The sequence below is a fragment of the Micromys minutus genome (assembly GCF_963924665.1).
Source record: "Micromys minutus genome assembly, chromosome: 6".
Taxonomy (NCBI): domain Eukaryota; kingdom Metazoa; phylum Chordata; class Mammalia; order Rodentia; family Muridae; genus Micromys; species Micromys minutus.
In genome coordinates, this window is record NC_137975.1 from 3,897,099 (window position 1) to 3,910,360 (window position 13,262).

Below are 13,262 nucleotides of genomic sequence, written 5' to 3' on the forward strand. Positions count from 1 at the left end.
CAGTGCTGGTGCACGACTTTAGTCCCAGCACTCACGAGGCAGAAGCAGGTAGATCTTTATGAGTTCAAGGCCAGCCTGTTTCTACACAGCTAGTTTCCAGGACGGTCAGAGCTGTTACACAGAGAAACAAAACAAAGCACAGTAACAACAGACTCAGAGGACCTGAAATCTCTAGTAAGAAAGATCACCCAGCCACCTTCAAAGTCATTATGTTAGACACATAACAAAGGTTTTAATAGCAGAAACTCCAGGCCCAGGAGGACACATTTTAAGTTCTGTGGTTTTAAGCACATTTTAACTATGATCCACTATACCCAGCAAGGCTATCTTGTTACCAGAGTGTGTAAGGAACAAGCCAGATCACAGCAGCTCTAAGAAGACGGCTTTGCCACCCATCCTCAATACATCAATTTACCAAACAAATAACAGTGAAAAGGCATAGAACATAAATGCAGTCAATGTGGGAACACCGGGAAGAGGAACAAGTGGAGAGACCCAGGGACAGACACACACCTAGTCTATCTTTAAGGTACTGATATGCGGTTTAAGTTTAAGTAACTAAACAGTCTTAATCCAAGTATGGTCCCATCCACCACCAAAGTACCAATGGCTCAGCAGCTCCAGGTTCTGTTCCGCAAGTTGTCAGGATTCTACTAAATCTTTTCCTCAAAGACAAGTTCACTCTGTCTGGCACAAAAGCTTCAGCCTTCCCTTCACTGGCAAGAGATTCCTGAAGAAATTCCAGTGCCCTGGGTGCCACTGTTCTGTAGTCTAACTGCCACAAGAAACGTTACCAGGGTCTCTCTTTAGACTATCTTCTCTCCTGACAGGAGGGTGATGGCCATCCTTCAGAATCCAAAGAAAAAGACATTCTAAGATAAGTAAACACTAAGGATATTCATGGCCATCAGCCAAGCATAACAAAAGATGTTTAAGAAGGACCTGTGCCCAGAAGTGGAAGAAAGATAACTACCATCACAACAGCAGCCGAACAAATCCCACTAGAAGAGCAGAAACACTTAAGTGTGGTGGGGACAGCATGGTGGGCTAGGAGCTGTGTCTGTGTGGTGTGGTGAAGGAAGAGAGTCAAGACAAAAAGAAGAGACTCTTCCAAAACAGAAAAAGATCCCCAGAAGTTCAGAAAGGGGGGATGGGCAGCTCCAAGGTATATATAAGGAAGGCAAAGCTTCCCACCCTACCTCATGCAGCTGCAGGGCTCCACAGCGGAGGGAAGGGGCCTCGTCCTGAAGAGCCTGGAGAGTCTGGTAAAAACAGATGGCAGTCTGACCCACAGGATGAAGTCTTGCAAGCCCCAGATTCTGCTGCCGGTTTTGGTGAGACAGTGACGTCTCCAGAAGAACAGTTTAACAGTGCAGCAAACCCCATTTTACTCTACCCCTGCCTTAAAGAACTGTCAATGGCCACCATCTTGGAGGGGACCCTAAAATGGGATACTCTAGGGACCAGAGAACAAGAAACAATCGTAAGTCAAAGAACTTGAATTATATAACAGCCCCTACCCTCAGTGAGAGTCAAGAGGAAATATTTTCCAGCTATTAACTTGACAGAGTATTAATATCCAGAATATAATTCAAAAACCCTACAACAACATAATCCAACTGAGAAATGGGCAAAGGCAAGGGCTGCATGGAAACAGCCAAACAACTCAGGCTACTTCCAAGGCTATTGGTTGCTCTCTACCACTGGTGGTCAGGCCCTATTGCTGAAGACAATACCTACACATCTCACTGAATGTGGGGAAGTTGGGTTGATGCCTAACTAGAGCCTTTACCCCTTCTGACTAATGTTCATGGTACTAGAAGGTACTCTGAACATTACCGGCAGGAAAAGGTAACCACCAACTCAGTTACAAACACCACAATCTACTGTGGTGTCCTGCCTGCATATGCTGGCAATAGTGGCACAAAGGTTGTGGGAGGAACCAACCACTCTCTGCGTGGATTTAAGATCTACCCCTCGAGACAGAATCCATGCCTGACACTGCTCAGGTGTCAAGAAGCTGATATTAGACAGACCATGAACCTAGAGAAAAAACAAACACTCGTGTTCTGCTAAAGGAGCACAGAAACAAAGACTCCTAGTGACACTGCAGCAGCCACATATCAGTATTCTGCTATATTTGTAGGTCAGTTTTTTGCTCAGCCATCATCAACCTCCTCCTATCAGCTGGAGACTGACACAGAGACCCAACTGGACAGAGTACTGAGAGAGAGATTTTGGACTGCTCAGTTCTAAATGGGATGTTTTCATCAAACCTCTCCCCCCCCACCCCGGGATCAGGGGACTATGCAGAAAAGGAAGTGGAAAGACTGTAAGAGCCAAAGGAGACGGAAGACCCCAAAGAAACAGTGTCTTCCAGACTCAATCCCAGGTTCCAGTTCTCCACACAGACTACATTCAAAAGTAGATTCAGAATGGCAGGGAGGTTTTTAAGATCTTGATACATCAGTGGAAGGCGGTGAAAATCTTTAGCTCGGGGAAAGCCCAGAAAATAAAAGCTAAGTCCATAGCCGCAGAGAAGTTAGGTGTGTACCATTCAGCAGCTTCTAGGGTTTTTGTTGTTGTTGTTGCTTTTGTTTTTGTTTTATGACCATTGAGATCTAATACATGTAAGTATTTAATTAAATAATTTACTGATTTAACTGAACAATCAAGACAATGTGGAGTGTGATGATGTTATAAATGGGAGAAAAGTAACAGCAAAACAGAAAGGAGGGAAAAGAGAAAGGACGCTATGTGCAGCTGAAGTTAGAGTTTCTCTTTCATCCCAGGCAAACATAAACTGGGTTCACCCAGAGCTCATCACTTCCTGGCACCCCATATGAGTACGTGGGAAGAGGGAGGATCTAAGAACAGCCGTGAGTCTTCAATCCACTCTGGTGGCTCCTGCTCAGACCATTCTGGAGGAGCAGAGCTGGCACTAAGCTTAGGACCTGAGAGTGACACAGCTCTCCACAAGGCTTGGTCAAGTCTTCTTGACAGGTATACATACTGCAACAAGCTTCAGAGTAGCTCCTGGAACAGCCTCCTAACTCCTTTTGAAGATACTGCCAAGAAAGGAGAAGAAGTAAGAAATGAAACCCAAATAAGGAGAGAATGATTGAAGGAGAACATGAACTAACGAGCCCATAAGGGTCACGTCCTAGACGAAAGCTGTTATTAGACGGCTGGCCACCAATGTCCCCCACTGCTCCTGTGGGTTCACTGCAGTACGCAGCTCGCAACACCAGATACTTCTTACAGTCCTCAAAGCCATGTTCATAACCAAACACTAACACGTCAGCAAAACCCCAGGGGCTGCGTCTGAGGAAAACTTCAGTAGTGACTTTGTCAGAGTTTCCTAAGAGCAGGAAAAGTTCAAACTGGGGTAAATGATCCACCGAACTGCCAAAAATCTTCTGGACGTTTTGCACCAAAATCACCTTCCTTACAAGGCCTCAGAGTGAAAGGGTAGTTTGGACATTCTAGAGTGCAGGGTGACTGCTATTCATCAACTGAGCAAATGAAAAGAAATCAAAAGGTTAACCTCAGCTAGAAACTCCTCAGTTAAGTCAGAATTTGCCTTTATTTAATTAATTTAATTAATACTGAAGATACAAATACTATCAGCCTTTAATAGAAAGTCTCTGGATTTGTATATTCGATACATTAATTTCTTTAATAAAATGAAAAGTTAGAAGCCTCTCTGGACCATCCGCGCATCCTCATTACTCCGAGCTGTGGCTGGACTTGCTCTTACATTGCTAGGGACTATGCCCCAGCTCTCCAGTCAAGACAGGATGCTGTGTGGAAGGCTGAGTACAGGAAGCAAACGGAAACCAGACTTGAACTTGGCAAATCCGTGAAGACAAAGTCTTGGAAACAGAAGAACTGAGGGTGACATAATTCAGGTGGGTTGGAATGCAAAGCATGCTGGGACCTTGGAAACACAGAGCAGCTGGAGTGAGAGACAGAGCAGCCCAAGCCCAGGCTGTGGACACACGCATGCTCCAGGGCCTGTTATCCAGGGGCGCACATCAGGTCAAGCACGCACACTTGCTTCAGCCAGGCATCAGCAATATGTGATGACAACTCAGGCTGGGGCAGAAGAGCACAGATACTTCACAGCAGCAGATCTACTTCCAGCAAACAGACCAACCTATCTCACTAGATGAAATACAGAACAAAGATCCTAAATGTACAACTGAGTCAGCAGGGAAGTAAAAAAAATCTAAAATCAAGAACAGGAAAATTCTAGACTCACGAACATGGAATAGCATGAATAAATATTGCACTGATAGTAATGTTCGGGCCATCCAGAAGGCATCTGTCGGTACAGGTAACCAAGAAGATAAGGGGACACTTTGTTTTATTTTGTGTTTGTGTTTTGAAGCAAAGACAAAAAAAAGTTTAATATCTAAGAAAAGGTGTAAATATGGGTTTAGGGTCCAAACAGGCTCCCTACCTTAACACAACTGACACCACAATCAAAGTACCTGAGGCTCAGAAGCCAGCATGTGGACAGCACCGCCCACCAAGAACAAAGGCCTAATCCATCAAAGTCCCTGCTTCTGGTAAAGTCTGCAAAGGTACTGACCTGGCTTTTCAGCAGCTACATTTCTGCTTCTGGCTAACTGTTGTTGATAACTAAGGTATGTTAAGCAAAAATGTGTTTCTTGTGCTTAAAAGTCCACCTTGAGACAAGGTCAAGGCTGCACTTGGATTCTAAACACCCAATGTCATTGATGGCCAGCTAATAGACTTTCAATTGGTTTGAACCCAATGTCCTAATCTTTTTTCAACAAAGTCATGTAAGTTCAAAAATAATTCATGTAACCCATCCCATCAACAGTCTAAAGAAAAACCATTTGAGCATATCAACAGTTGCATAAAAAATATGACAAAATCCAATACTACACACTCATGATTTACATTATAACAACAACAACAAAAATGTAAGGCTGGAGAAATAGCTTCGTAGTTAAGAGCACTATTCACTCCGGTAGAGAACTTGGACGTGAGTCTCAGCACGCAAAGGGTGGCTTAGAGTCATCCACAGCTCCAGTTCTAAGGAACCTGCTACCTTCTTCTGACCTCCAAAGGCACCAAGCATGCATATATGATCTACATAAATACTAAACCTAAAAACAATTTTTAAAGCACGTCCAAAAACTAGGAATGAAGAGGAACTTCCTTAACTTGGTAAAGATCATCTACAGACACCTATAGCAAACATCACACTTCATGGTGAGACACTCAAGAGTGTTCTAAGATCACGATGTCTCCCTTGCCACTGCTCTTTAGGATGACATTAGAAATCCAGGGTGATACAATATAGCAAGTAAATACTACATTAAGGATAAGGAATGGGTTAGAAATGATAAAACTGTCTGTTTACAGGTAGCTAGCTATCTTAGGGTTACTAGTGCTAGGATGAAACACCATGGCCAAAGCACGATGAGGAGGACAGCGTTCATTTGGCTCATTCTATATCATAACCCACTGAAGGTAATCAGGCCCTTAACTCAAGCCAGGCTGGAACCTGAAAGCGGGAGCTGAGGCAAAGGCCACAGAGGGGTGCTGCTTAATGCTTACTCATCATGGCTTGCTCAGCCTGCTCTCTAGAACCCAGGAGTTCTAGAACCATGGCACCACACACAGTGGGCTGAGCCTTTTCCCATCAGTCACTATGGAGGCATTTCCTCACTTTTAAATAATGCTAGCTTGTATCAAATCTAAGAACTAGCCAGCACAGTAGCATGCATGTAGAAAATCCACAATGGTTTTTTAAAACTTCTAGAAATAACAAGTGATACATAAGTTAAAGGATAAAAAGTTAATATGCAAAAGTCAGTTTCTCCCTTAAATATATATTGAAAGGAAAGGGCTGATAATTTCCCACCAGCCTCAGGGAGCCATGTGACCCCTCCCCTCCAGGAGAGAGTGTTCCAATCTTATCTAGTCCCAGTTCCTGAAGTGCCTCTGAGGCACTGGGCGGCCCTTCTCCCCAGGAAGAAGTGTTCCAACCTTATCTAGACACCCACCCTTATTCTGACACAGCTTAGCCCCTGGAATGTGGGCCGAGAACACCAACTCGGCTCAAGTCAGTGGCAGCCAATCACCTTAAAAGTCAAATGACCCCACCAATGCTTACATGCCTAATCACTACTGCTAAAGCCCTCCCTTTACAAAATATATAAAAACTGTACTAACAGAGTTGCCTCTCTTCTGCATGTAGGCCACCCCAGTACACTGGACTAATAAACCTCTTGCTTTTGCATCGACCTCCACTCTCTCATCTCATTCAAAGGAGTGTCCAAGTAGTTAAAACTCGGTTCGAGTCTTACAATATCAGCAACAGAAACACAAAATCAAAAATAAAAACATATTACCAGGTCTATTAGTTTCCCCATAAATAAAATAGCTATATCAAATCTGATAAAGTTTGCACAAGCCCTATATGAGGAAAACTAACTCTGCTCAAAGACGCTAAGAACTAAGTAAGTGTTGAGACATTTCATGCACATGAATAAGAATATTTGCTCATTATTGACAGGTGTCAGCTCTTCCCAGACTGCTCTACAGAGTCCATGAAATCCCAATCTAAATCCCAAGAAGTGACTTTGCAGATTTTGGCAAACTCATTCAAAAGCTTGAATGGAGGGCTGGTGAGATGGCTTGGCAAGAAACGATAACTGCTATCGAACATGACAACCTGAGTTTGATTCCCCCGACCATGTGGTGGACAGAGCCAACTGACTCTGACTGCTGTGCACACCAATGCACATGCACATACAGAATGAAATTTCTAAGTTCATATGGAAAGTCAAAAGACCAAATAGCGAATGAAAGAAATCAGAGGATTGACACTCTCCTTGGAAGCCTGCTATTGAGTTGCTGAGGTCAGTAGCAAAATTGAAATGAATACCAACTATTTCAGTCATGCAAACAATTGAGTGCCCTGTGGTAGGTGGTGACAGTGATGGTCAAACGCGTTTCCTGATACAATGGTTAACCATCCAATCTGTACCGACTGACTTTAACAAAGTCACAGTTATGACTGGTAGAGTCGTACACTTGGGCTTTTTGATACTGCAGACAAGAGGCATGCGACAGATTATAGCAGCTGAGTTATCTAAAACCAGATGTATTTCTACCCTGTGTTTCAACCACTGCCTGAGATAACTCACCACTGTCCAAGGATGCTACAGTTGGCACACTTGTCAAAGGCTGTGTGCCAACCCCTGACTCCAGAGACTGCAGAAACGCTGGCCAGTGCTCTGAAGCCTGTCACACAGAAGGCCTGGAGAATGAAGTTGTCAAAGCCCTATTGGCTGTCCTACATCTTCCTGAACAAAGAGGAGCTTCAGATAGAGTTAAAGCTCTTTTCGAGTCAGGGTGAGGAGTGTTAGTCTGGTCCCCACTTACTTTCAGGCACACATCACAATCTTCACTTCTCCTGCAGTGATAACAACACAGAGGGAAATCTGTGCATCAATAATGGGAGATGCTGGGAATTCATTTCGGGTTCCATTTCAGACAAGCAATAAATGAAGCAAAGATTGTGTTTTCAACAAATAGTCCTGAAACTGAGTATTTTTTTAATGCATTGAGACAAATATCTTAAGCGTACAGCAGAAGTCAGTGTAGATACAAAACCATGACATTCTGAGAAGACAACATAAAATAAATGTAGTAACCCTGGAAACAATGAGAATGTCAGAGATACAACATTAAAGGTACAATCCATAAAGAATTGTCAAGTTAGATATCAATAAAACAAAACTTTTGCTCTAAGAAAGTCAAAATCAAAAGAAAGAGAATACAAACCAAAGAACAGAAAAAATATGAGCAAGACACATATCATAAAGAACTGCTATTTACAAAACAGGAAGAACTCTTAAAGTCTTACAAGAAAATAAATACCAAGTCCAGATAGACATCTTGCTATAGAAGATATAGATTCACGTGAGCATACGGACAAATGCCCACTGTCTTCTGACAGTAGGGAAATTCATGAAAACATCAATGAAACATATCTATTAAGAGGCAAATATTGAACTCGAGTTGGAAGAGGCGAGTCTGTTCTCAAAATGGAGGGCCATGATCCAAAGGACCCAGAGCAGCTGAGGAAGCTGATCATTGGTGGGCTGAGCTTCAGAACCTTAGATGACAGCTTAAGAGAACATTCTGAGAAGTGGGGCACACTTACAGACTGTGTGGTTCTGAGAGATCCTCAAACAAAACGTCCCAGGGGCTTTGGTTTTGTGACCTACTCTTGTGTTGAAGAGGTGGATGCTGCGGTGTGTGCTCGGCCACACAAGGTTGATGGGCGTGTGGTGGAACCAGAGAGAGGATTCTAGAGAGGATTCTGTGAAGCCTGGTGCCCATGTAACGGTGAAGAAAACTTTTGTTGGTGGTATTAAAGAGGATACGGAAGAATGTAATCTGAGAGACTACTTTGAAAAGTATGGCAAGACTGAAACCATAGAAGTTATGGAAGACAGGCAGAGTGGGAATAAAGAGAGGATTTGCTTTTGTGACTTTTGATGATCATGACACAGTTGATAAAACTGTTATTCAAAATTACCACACTGTTAATGGGCATAATTGTGAAGTGAAAAAACCCTTTCGAAACAAGAGATGCGGTCTGCTGGACCACAGAGCAGTCCTGGAGGTGGATCTGGCAACTTTATGGGTCGTGGAGGAAACTTTGGTGGAAGAGGAGGCTGTGGTGGAAGAGGAGGCTGTGGTGGAAGAGGAGGCTGTGGTGGAAGAGGAGGCTGTGGTGGTGAGGTGGAGGCAGCAGAGGTGGTTATGGAGGTGGTGATGGAGGTGGTGATGGAGGTGGTGATGGAGGTGGTGATGGTGGATATAGTGGATTTGGAGGTGATGGTGTAACTATGGTGGATGTCCTGGTTACAGTAGCAGAGGAGGCTATGGAGGTGGTGGACCAGGATATGGAAACCAAGGTGGTGGATCTGGTGGTGGAGGAGGAGGATGTCATGGTTACAAAAGGAGGAAAGTTTTGTGGAGGTAACTATGGTGGTAGGAACTATAAAGACTTTGGAAATTACAATGAACAGCAACAAATTATGGACCCATGAAGGGGGCAGTTTTTGGTGGAAGAAGCTCAGGCAGTCCCTGTGGAGGTGGCCATGGATCTGGAGCTGGAAGTGGTGGATATGGAAGCAGAAGGTTTTAAAATAAAACAGAAACGGCTACAGTTCTTAGCAGGAGAGCGAGGAGGTGTCAGGAAGGCTGCAGGTCACTTTGAGACAGTCGTCCTAAGCATTAGAGGAGCTGTAACAATCTGCCGCAGGAGGAACAATGATCCACAGTCAGAAAAGTTACTGCAGCTTCAACAGGAAACCCTTCCTGTTCAGGAAGGTCACAGCCACAGTTTGCAAAAAGTGCAGCTATTGATTGATGCAATGTAGTGTCAGATGGACACTCCTGAGGTCTTCTATCTGTTGTAGCTTTGTCTTTTTCTTTTCCTTTTTATTATATCAGGTATATTGCCCTGTAAATTGTGGTAGTGGTACCAGGAATAAAAAAAAAAATAAGGAATTTTTAACTTAAAAAAAAAAAAGAGGCAAAATCCAGAGCTGGAGAGATGGCTCAGTGGTTAAGAGCACTGACTGTTCTTCCAGAGGTCCTGAGTTCAAATTCCAGCAACTACATGGTGGCTTACAACCATCCGTAATAAGATCTGACGCCCTCTTCTGGTGTGTCTGCAGACAGCCACAGTGTACTCATATATAATAAATAATAAATAAATCTTTTTTTAAAAAGAGGCAAAATCCAAACACTAATATAAAATACTAGTGAGGCTATGGAACAAGAGTTGGTACACAGGGAGAAGCTGTGGTGAGGACTTACTAAAGTAAACAAGTTGGCTAGTGGTGGTGGTGCACACCTTCGATCCCAGCACTCAGGAGACAGGGGTAAATGGATCTCTGAGTTTGAGAACAGCCTTGTCTGCAGAGCAAGCTCCAGGACAGCCAGGGCTATACACCAAGAAACCCTGTCTCAGAAACAAACAAACGAAGAATACCTGTTGCTATGGCAGAGCAGTTGGGCTCAGTTCTTAACACTATACGGCAATTCATAACCATCTGTAACCCCAGAACCAGGAGATACGCCCCTCTTCTGGACTCCATGGCACCAGACACACATACAGTACACATACGCACATGTAGGCAAACACACACACACACACAAAGAAAAACTAAATCTCTTTTAAAAATTAAAGCATTACCACCTGGGTCATCAGCTGTGCCCCCTAGTATTTACCTAATGCACCCTCAAAAGCCTGCATGAGGAAAGTTAGGGCAGCTTTACTCAAAACTACACCAACAAAAAAGGAACAAAGTGGGCATTGGGATAATGTGTTACTATTTAGAACAAACAAAAGAAGTATCAAGAAAGAAGAACCCCAAAGATATATTAGGTGAAGAAAGCCAACCAGATACCTACAGTATGATCCCAACTATGTAACCTTCTAGAAAGGGAAAAGAGCTCAGAGACAGCAAGAGAGAAGCAGTTAGCGCTGGTTTAGCTGGCAATGGTGGGCAGCAGTGTTAGAGGAAGAAAGGCTACAAAAACAGCGCACAAAATGCAGTACCACAGAAGACACACCGCCGCACACTGGCGAAGACACCTAGCACGTGGCACACCAAGAGTGGTGCTGGGGTCAACTGTGGGGTTTGGGGAGTAAGCTTGTCAGGAGAGACTCATGACTTCACAAACACAGCTCTATGTTGTGGGGTATGACAAAGAGGGAGGACACGTGCCCACCCAGAAGGTGTGGGAAATTCTCTGCACTCTCAAGTTTGCCATGCAACTCAAACCACTGAGAGACACTTGCTGATTTTAAAAACAGTGCTCAGTACAATCACATCAATGGCCTCAATAAACAAAGGAAATCAAAGTACAAACCACAGGACTCCATCTACAGTCTCTAGCTTACCAGAGTTCAACTGGATTTTTTTTAACTTTACAAAGACATAAAGGTGATTCTGTAGAAATAATACTTCAGTTTTGAGATTAATCCCTTTCTGGACTAGGGGCATGCAGCTTCTATCTGGGAAACTCACCCCAACCCCAGGCCACCTGTCATCAACGATCACAAGACAATTGGCCAAGGCATGAACGGCAGTGTTAAGCTGGTGAACTGGAGAAAATCACCCTAGGATGCTTTTAACGTATACTGTAACATGGGTTTAAGACGGAAGCTCGTTGTAAGTCAAGGAGGCTCTGTATTATTAAACTTCGAAAACAACTCTCATCAACAATAATAACAAATAGACAATATTTGTCTAGAGCCATGTGGGATGCTAATAAGGAAGAGGAAATTTAGTGAACAGAAACTTCCTGTATTTTTATGATCACATAAATATACACGTTTTGTTTAAATTGATTAAGTTGTGAATTTAATATGAGTACATCTCATTATACATAAACTATATCTCAACAAAGCTATATTTTATATTAAGATATAATGGTTATCTATGGGAAATATTCTATATGGGGTAGTAGATGGCTGTGAGTACTTTTGGATGTCTCAATACAGAGAAAAATCTTAGGACTTTTGCAGTATGAAAACCAACAGCACAGGCCCAAGGTCGTTATTTGGTTTTGTAGGCTTGGTGGCAACACACAGGATCACATCCAGGACCTAGTACATACTGGGAAGGCCTCTATCTCACAAGACAGCCTAACTTGTTGTTGCTGTTTTGTTTTGCTTCTGTTTTTTTTTTTTTTTTTTTTTTTTTTTTTTTTTTTACTTTCTCATTGTGTAGCCCTGGCTGTCCTAGAATTCACTATATAGAACATGCTGGCCTTAAACTCACAGAAATCTACCTGCCTCTGCCTCCTGGGTGTCAGAATTAAAGGTGTGCACCACTACACCGAGCTTTCTAACTTCTCAAAGACAGTGGGTGGGCAGATTTTCCCCTATGTATAGACTCTTCAGTAGAATAAATAATACAGTATTTCCAAGGAAGCAGGAAATATGACCTGTTTTTCAGCACCAGATGAAAAGACAAAATAATTATGAAGATTTGAAAAACTATACTTTTGTCACATTGCATAATTTAACAACCATTACCAACGGAGCAGATCGTGAGTGACATAGCACATCAGCAAAAAGCGATTATCAAATATTTAATAACACTTATAAAATGTTTTAGTATTGTATTCTGTACAATAAAGGACCAGTGTATAGGATATTTGTTGAAACCTAGCCATCACGTTTATAAGATTTAGATTCAATGGGTGTGATTGGAATGAAGTGTTAGAATAGATCGTGGATAAAGGACTGGTGATGAGCGCACACCTTGGTTCCACTTCGGACGAATGTTTAGAACTGGTAACCTTAGCTTGGTGCATGAGATTGCTCTAAAATGTCTTCCTGGGTGTCTATCAACACACCTCTTTGGCTGATTTTCTTCATTATGAGACTTTTCAACAAAAACAAATCGACAGGTTAGCTACGTAATACCTTCTCACTAATGTTGACATGGATCCAACACAGATTAAGCAGATAAAGCATACCAGTTGGTCACAATAAAGACTTTGAAAATGAACACGCTAAAACAAAGAGTTTATAAATTATGTGTGCACAGTGCAGTAAATACACAGTGTATGGACCAGAAAGACATCACGGTTAAAACTGCTACCCAAGCAAACCTGCAGAGGCCAGGTCAATTCCCAGCACCTCACAGATGCAATGTTCCACAGCTGTAGTCCCACATCCTTATTTTGAGATGAGAGGTGGAGATGGGAGACTCACGCAGAAACTCATAAGCTAGCTAGCCTGGACCACACACAGCACAGAAGCAGAGATAACCAGAGACCCTGAAACAAGAAAAAGGAGAGAGCCCACTACCATCTAACCATCTAACACACTCATAATGGCATGCCTCGCCTACATGCACTCTAAAACATACATATTTCTACTCCATAGGTTTGATGAGAGTCACAGTGGTTCTCAATGTTAATTAACAATATATATACTTTATATTATTAATATATCAATAATCACCATGTATCTTTTTTGTAATCCTATGCCTTTTTCAATCCTACTCTTTGTACAAAGAAAATTACTTTCTTTGTTCTGTTGGTATTTACACAATGGAAGGCACAATAAAAGAGAATACAGAGGACCAAAATAAACTTCAACATAAATGATCAAATGATTTTTAGCAAGGGCACTTCAACATCTCAGCAGGAAGTGCTGCTCTAGTCAACAAATGTGA

At 42.6% G+C, this 13,262-nt stretch overlaps 1 pseudogene across 1 annotated transcript; it reads left to right on the forward strand.

Annotated features, from left to right (window-relative positions):
• Nucleotides 1-8,093: 8,093 nt before the first annotated feature.
• LOC308421280 (heterogeneous nuclear ribonucleoproteins A2/B1-like) lies at nucleotides 8,094-9,205 on the forward strand (annotated as a pseudogene). The gene has a single exon. The product of its transcript is annotated as a heterogeneous nuclear ribonucleoproteins A2/B1-like (transcript).
• The last annotated feature ends 4,057 nt before the right edge of the window (nucleotides 9,206-13,262 follow it).